This window comes from Arachis hypogaea, chromosome 20 (assembly GCF_003086295.3).
Source record: "Arachis hypogaea cultivar Tifrunner chromosome 20, arahy.Tifrunner.gnm2.J5K5, whole genome shotgun sequence".
Lineage (NCBI taxonomy): Eukaryota > Viridiplantae > Streptophyta > Magnoliopsida > Fabales > Fabaceae > Arachis > Arachis hypogaea.
In genome coordinates, this window is record NC_092055.1 from 78,924,651 (window position 1) to 78,930,541 (window position 5,891).

The 5,891-nt window shown below is 40.0% G+C and overlaps 1 non-coding gene across 1 annotated transcript; it reads right to left on the minus strand.

Moving 5' to 3' along the window:
- Window positions 1-4,178: 4,178 nt before the first annotated feature.
- On the minus strand, window positions 4,179-4,282 carry LOC112788405 (small nucleolar RNA R71). The gene has a single exon (XR_003195770.1). It is a non-coding gene; the product is annotated as a small nucleolar RNA R71 (small nucleolar RNA).
- Window positions 4,283-5,891: the final 1,609 nt, after the last annotated feature.

Sequence of the window (5,891 nt, forward strand, 5' to 3'; positions counted from 1 at the left end):
GGTTTGAAAAATATGCAATTGACACCAAACTTACAATTTGACACAAGACTCAAACAAGAAACACAAAATTATTTTTGGTTTTATGATTTTATTAAAATTTTTTTGGTATTTTTCGAAGATTAATTTGGAAAAAGAAAAATAAGGATTTCAAGATTTTTAATAAGAATTCCAGGAATCATGCAATGTTAGTCTAAAGCTTCGGTCCAGGAATTAGACATGGCTTACTAGCCAGCCAAGCTTTCAGTGAAAGCTCCGGTCTAAAACACTAGACATGGCCAATGGCCAGCCAAGCTTTAAGATACAAATCAAGCATACAACAGCTGAATTGATGAGAATCAAAAAGCTCTTGTGATGATGAGTTAAAACCTCGGTCCATAAGATAGACATGGCTTCACAGCCAGCCAGATTTCAATAGATCATCATGAAACTCTAGAATTCATTCTTAAAAATTCTGAAGCCATAGAATAATTTAATTTTTTTTAAAAATTTTTGAAAATTTTTCGAAAATAAAAAGAATAAAAACAAAAACTTAAAATTAAAATAAAATTACCTAATCTGAGCAACAAGATGAACCGTCAGTTGTCCAAACTCGAACAATCCCCGGTAACGGCGCCAAAAACTTGGTGCACGAAATCGTGGTCGTTCATTCCTTGGTAACTGTTCACACCCAGGGCCGAGCTATCCGACCCGAGATATTCAGTGACAAAGCGATCGACCTCTTCAGGTCAGGCTATCCGACCTCTTCTCAAAGAGGTCGGCCAAATCGACAGGAAAGCCCAATAAAGGGCCCAAATAGAGGAACACGACCCAAATCCAAAGGCCGCCCAAGCCTATAGAGATAAGGGCAGTTCCCTTGAAGATAAGCTGACCTCAACTCAAAGATAAAGATAAGATAAGATAACTAACTTATTGATGCCAAGGCATCATAGGCTAGTTTCACTAGCATTTTTCTGTTAGTTTTAGTTGTTTTATGCATTTTCTTGAGCTTAAAGTAACCAAAAATGGTTAAATGAAGAACAAAGTAATGAACCATCCAAACAATATGATTTTGATGCAAATTCCATGAGTTTTAGTTATATTACTTAAATGCTATGAATGAAAGATTTCTCATGAAATTTTGCAAGACTTTGATGCAATTGTTTGGATGATTTCAGGGAAGAAGAGGCTAAGCAAGGAAGCAACAAAATCAATAAAGGAAGCTTGAATATCACATGTGGAGTTTAAGTTCCAGTTTAAGCCTAAACTGGAGCTTAAACGCCAAAATCATGAAGGATAAGAAATGCTGGGATTGAAGTTTAACCTCCAGTTTGACCTCAAACTGGAGGTTAAACGCCAGAATGAAAAGCCTCACTTAAGGAGCATTCCACGTTTAACCTCCAGTTTGACCTCAAACTGGAGGTTAAACGCCAGAATGAGTATGCCACCCAGGGAGGAGTTCCACGTTTAACCTCCAGTTTGACCTCAAACTGGAGGTTAAACGCCAGAACCAGGAAGAGTACCAGGGAGCCATTCCACGTTTAAGCTCCAGTTTGACTCAAACTGGAGCTTAAACGTGTTCGATAGCTTTTCTACTCCAGGGTTGCTCTCTCCATCTCCACGTTTAACCTCCAGTTTGACCTCAAACTGGAGGTTAAACGTGTTCGACACCTCCAGGGCCACCATTCCAAGCTTCCACGTTTAACCTCCAGTTTGACCTCAAACTGGAGGTTAAACGTGTTCGACCTTCAGTATGCCTCCACCCTTTTCCACGTTTAACCTCCAGTTTGACCTCAAACTGGAGGTTAAACGTGTTCGACCTCCAGGGCTGCCTTTCCTATCTCCACGTTTAAGCTTCAGTTTAACCTTAAACTGAAGCTTAAACGTGTTCGACTACATGACTCTCCAGGGCTACCTTCTTCCATTTCCACGTTTAAGCTTCAGTTTAACCTTAACTGAAGCTTAAACGTGCTTCTACAAAAGGCCTCACTGGAAGTGTCTGGCGTTTAAGCTGCAGTTTAAGCTTAAACTACAACTTAAATGCCACTCTTGGAAAAGGTTTCTGGGCCAAAAATATTGTGATTTAAGTTAGTCTTTGAGCACAAATATTAACTTAAACTTACTTTGGTATGAAACCCAATTGAATATCATGGTTTATGGGATTGGGCCTGAAGGATTGATGAGTTTGAAATCTCAATTTATTGAGTCATGTGTCATTATTTGATTATCACTAAATTGGCTCAATAAATGTTACAGGATTTGGATCAACAACCTCATCAAGGTTATGGATCATAAACCCAAGGCAAAAGGAAAGCAAGGAGAGGCCTCAAAGCCCAAGAAGCACAACTGAAGCTCAATATAGAAAGTGTATAAATAGGATAGAAGTTAAGTTAGAGAGGACTTTTTACTTTCACTTCTAGCTAGTTTTCCTTTTCTTTGTAATTGAATTCAGAGCTATGATTCACTAAACCCCCTTTCATTGGGTTAGGGAGCTCTATTGTAATTCAATGAATCAATAATAGTTTATCTTCTTCTTCAATCTTTTCTCTTGAATTTTGTTAGAAAGCTTCTCGATCTAATTCCATTGAGTAGTTGTCTTGGGAAAGAAACTACTCATACTTGGAATCCTTCGGAGCCTTGGGAAAGGAATGGAGGATTCATGCTAGAGAAGCTTTCTCACAGTGGATTGGATTGGGGTTTGGATGGATATTGTGACATGTAATCCTACCAAATTGTGGTTCATGAAATTGTGTGGTATAATCAGTGATCAAGCATCATCTCTTCTTATGAACATTTAAACCAAGGGATTGGGAATTTGTTTGTTTTTAGAGAGCATTGGTGAGCTAAGGAATTGGGATCCAATCATATAAGATTGCCAAGCAAAATTTAATGAACGCATTGGTTGAGGAAGAGATAAACATGTTTTGATTCGGAGATTTCAATATCTCCTAAACCCAATGAATTCCCCATTTCTGACTTCCACTTTCTATTTACATTCTGCAACTCCATTCTTGCAATCACCCCCATTCCCTTTTAATTTCAGCAATTTACATTCTGCTCTTTAATTCATGCAATTTAAGATTCAGCCATTTAATTTTCTTGTCATTTACTTTTCCCGCCAATTTTACATTCCGCAATTCTCATCTCAAATCTTGATTCCGCTCAACTAGAACACACTTCTAATCCGAATTGCTCACTCAACCAATCCTTGTGGGATTCGACCTCACTCTATTGTGAGTTTTTACTTGACGACGATAACCGGTGCACTTGCCGGAAGGAATTTTGCCGATCGTGCAATTTCCTAAATCGTAGCATAACAAGTTTATGTGCATCAAGTTTATGGCGCCGTTGCCGGGGATTGGTTTTCGATTGACAATTCTCAAATTGGAAGCTAACTAGATTGAGCAATTTTCTCTTGCTTTGTTAATTCTGTTCAAGATACTTGTTGAATTTTAATTCCTGCACTTGGTTACATGCTTTCCTTCTTTATGCCTTTAAACTCATGCAACTAACTCACTGACTCACTAACTGTTTGAATTAATTCCTCAATTGAGCTAACCATACTCTTCCATTAACCAAGAGTATTTCACTTGTTTGTGTTTGAGCTGTGTTCTTGTATGACAGGTAGGAGAGGAGAGACATCAACTCCTCCATATACCGAACCAGAGAGGACCCTTCATAGACTTAGAAGGGAAGCAAGAGGGAAGAGAGTAGTGGGAGAAGAGGAATCTGAAGGAGAATCTGAGGACAATTTTGAGGAAGCTTTAGATCTCAACATGGATAGAGAAGTTCACAACCATGAGAGAGCTGATGGAAACGATGCCATCCCTGAGAGGAGGGTTCTTAGTTCATACATAAACCCAACCTCTGGGAATTGTGGTAGTAGCATCCAGAAACCACCCATTCAGGCCAACAATTTTGAGCTCAAGCCACAGCTAATATCACTTGTGGAAAATCATTGTTCCTTTGGAGGAAGTGCTAATGAAGACCCAAACCAACATCTCACAAAATTCCTGAGAATTTGTGACACTGTGAAGTCCAATGGAGTCCAGGAAGATGCCTATAAACTGCTTTTGTTCCCATTTTCACTTAGGGACAAAGCAGCTAAGTGGCTGGAATCATTCCCAAGGGGGAGTCTAACAACATGGGATGAGGTGGAAAGCAAGTTTCTGGCACGTTTCTACCCTCCACAAAAGGTCAATAGGCTTCGATCTGAGGTTCAGACTTTTAGACAACAAGATGGTGAAACTCTCTACGAGGCATGGGAGAGATTCAAGGACTTGACAAGGAAATGCCCACCAAACATGTTCCATGATTGGGTGCAACTGCACATCTTCTATGATGGGCTCTCTTATGAATCAAGGAAGGCTGTAGACCATTCATCAGGAGGTTCATTGAACAGGAAAAAGACTGTGGAAGAAGCCATTGAAGTGATCGAGACAGTGGCTGAGAATGAGTACTACTATGCATCAGAAAGACACAACACTAAGGGAGTCATGGAGCTGAACCATGTTGATACAATTCTAGCCCAAAACAAGGTGTTTGCCAAGCAACTAGCAGAGCTTACCAGGCAATTAGAAACAAAGCAAGTGGCTGCAATACACACACAAGATCAAGAGGAAGTAGGCATTGAAGGAGGTGATTGGGATGAGGCTAACTATGTGGGAAACCAACAAAGGCAATCATATGATCCACATTCCAACACTTACAACCCAGGCTGGAGAAACCACCCAAACTTTGGGTGGGGAAACCAACAAACCCAACCACAAAACCACAAACCTTACAACCACAACCAACAAAACAATTCCACATACCAAAACTCCAACCAAAGATCATACCAAGCCACACAAAACACTTACCCCCAATCATCATATCATGGCCAAGATAATCAACATACCCAACCCAATCCGAACCAACAATTTCAAGATCAATTAAACCGAATAGAAGGAATTATGGCAACCATGAGTCAAGACATCATTGAACTAAAGAGCTTCAGGGATGATGTGAGAACTACCTTAAGAAACCACGGTGAAAAACTCAAAAGGATGGAATCTCAAGTAGGAGAGCTATCTCAACAGGCACCCAAATCAACTGCAGTGTTCCCTAGTGACACAGAAAAGAATCCTAAAGGGGAACAAAAGAGAGTAAGATGGGAAGAGTGCAAAGCCATCACCATAATGAAGGAAGTCTCAGAAGAAGAAGGAATCAGGCCCTCAGAGCAGGAACCAGAAATCTTGAAGGAAGGTGTGGAAGAAGTTAAGCAAGAAGGTGGAACTGAGCAAGCCAAGGAACTACAAAAAGGCATGATGGAAATATACCAACCAAAAGCACCATTTCCTGAGAGGTTAGGAGGAGGTGAAAAAAGGAAAACCTACTCAAGGTTTCTAGAGACATTTAACTCTCTTCATGTCAATATTCCCTTTCTTGAGATTCTTCATCAAATGCCCACACACATCAAGTATTTAAAGGAATTGTTAAGCAAAAAAAGAGTTTTGAAGGGAGGACAAACAGTAACAATGAACAAAGAATGCAGTGCTCTCATCAAGAAGGACACACTCTCTAAGAAAACGGACCCAGGAAGTTTTCATATCCCTTGCATCATAGGGGAAACAAAAATTGACAGAGGATTCTGTGATCTAGGAGCTAGCATAAATGTGATGCCTCTAACTCTTATGAAGAGGCTACAACTGAATGAGGTGAGATCCACTGATGTAATCATACAACTGGCTGACAAAACTCAGAAGCAAGCTGAAGGGGTAGTTGAAAATGTGCTGGTGAAAGTGGGGGATTATTATTTCCCCACAGACTTTGTCATTGTGGACATGGAGGAAAGCTACTTACACCCTATCATTCTGGGCAGACCATTTCTAGCCACTACTAGAGCACTCATAGATGTAGAACAAGGAGAGCTAATT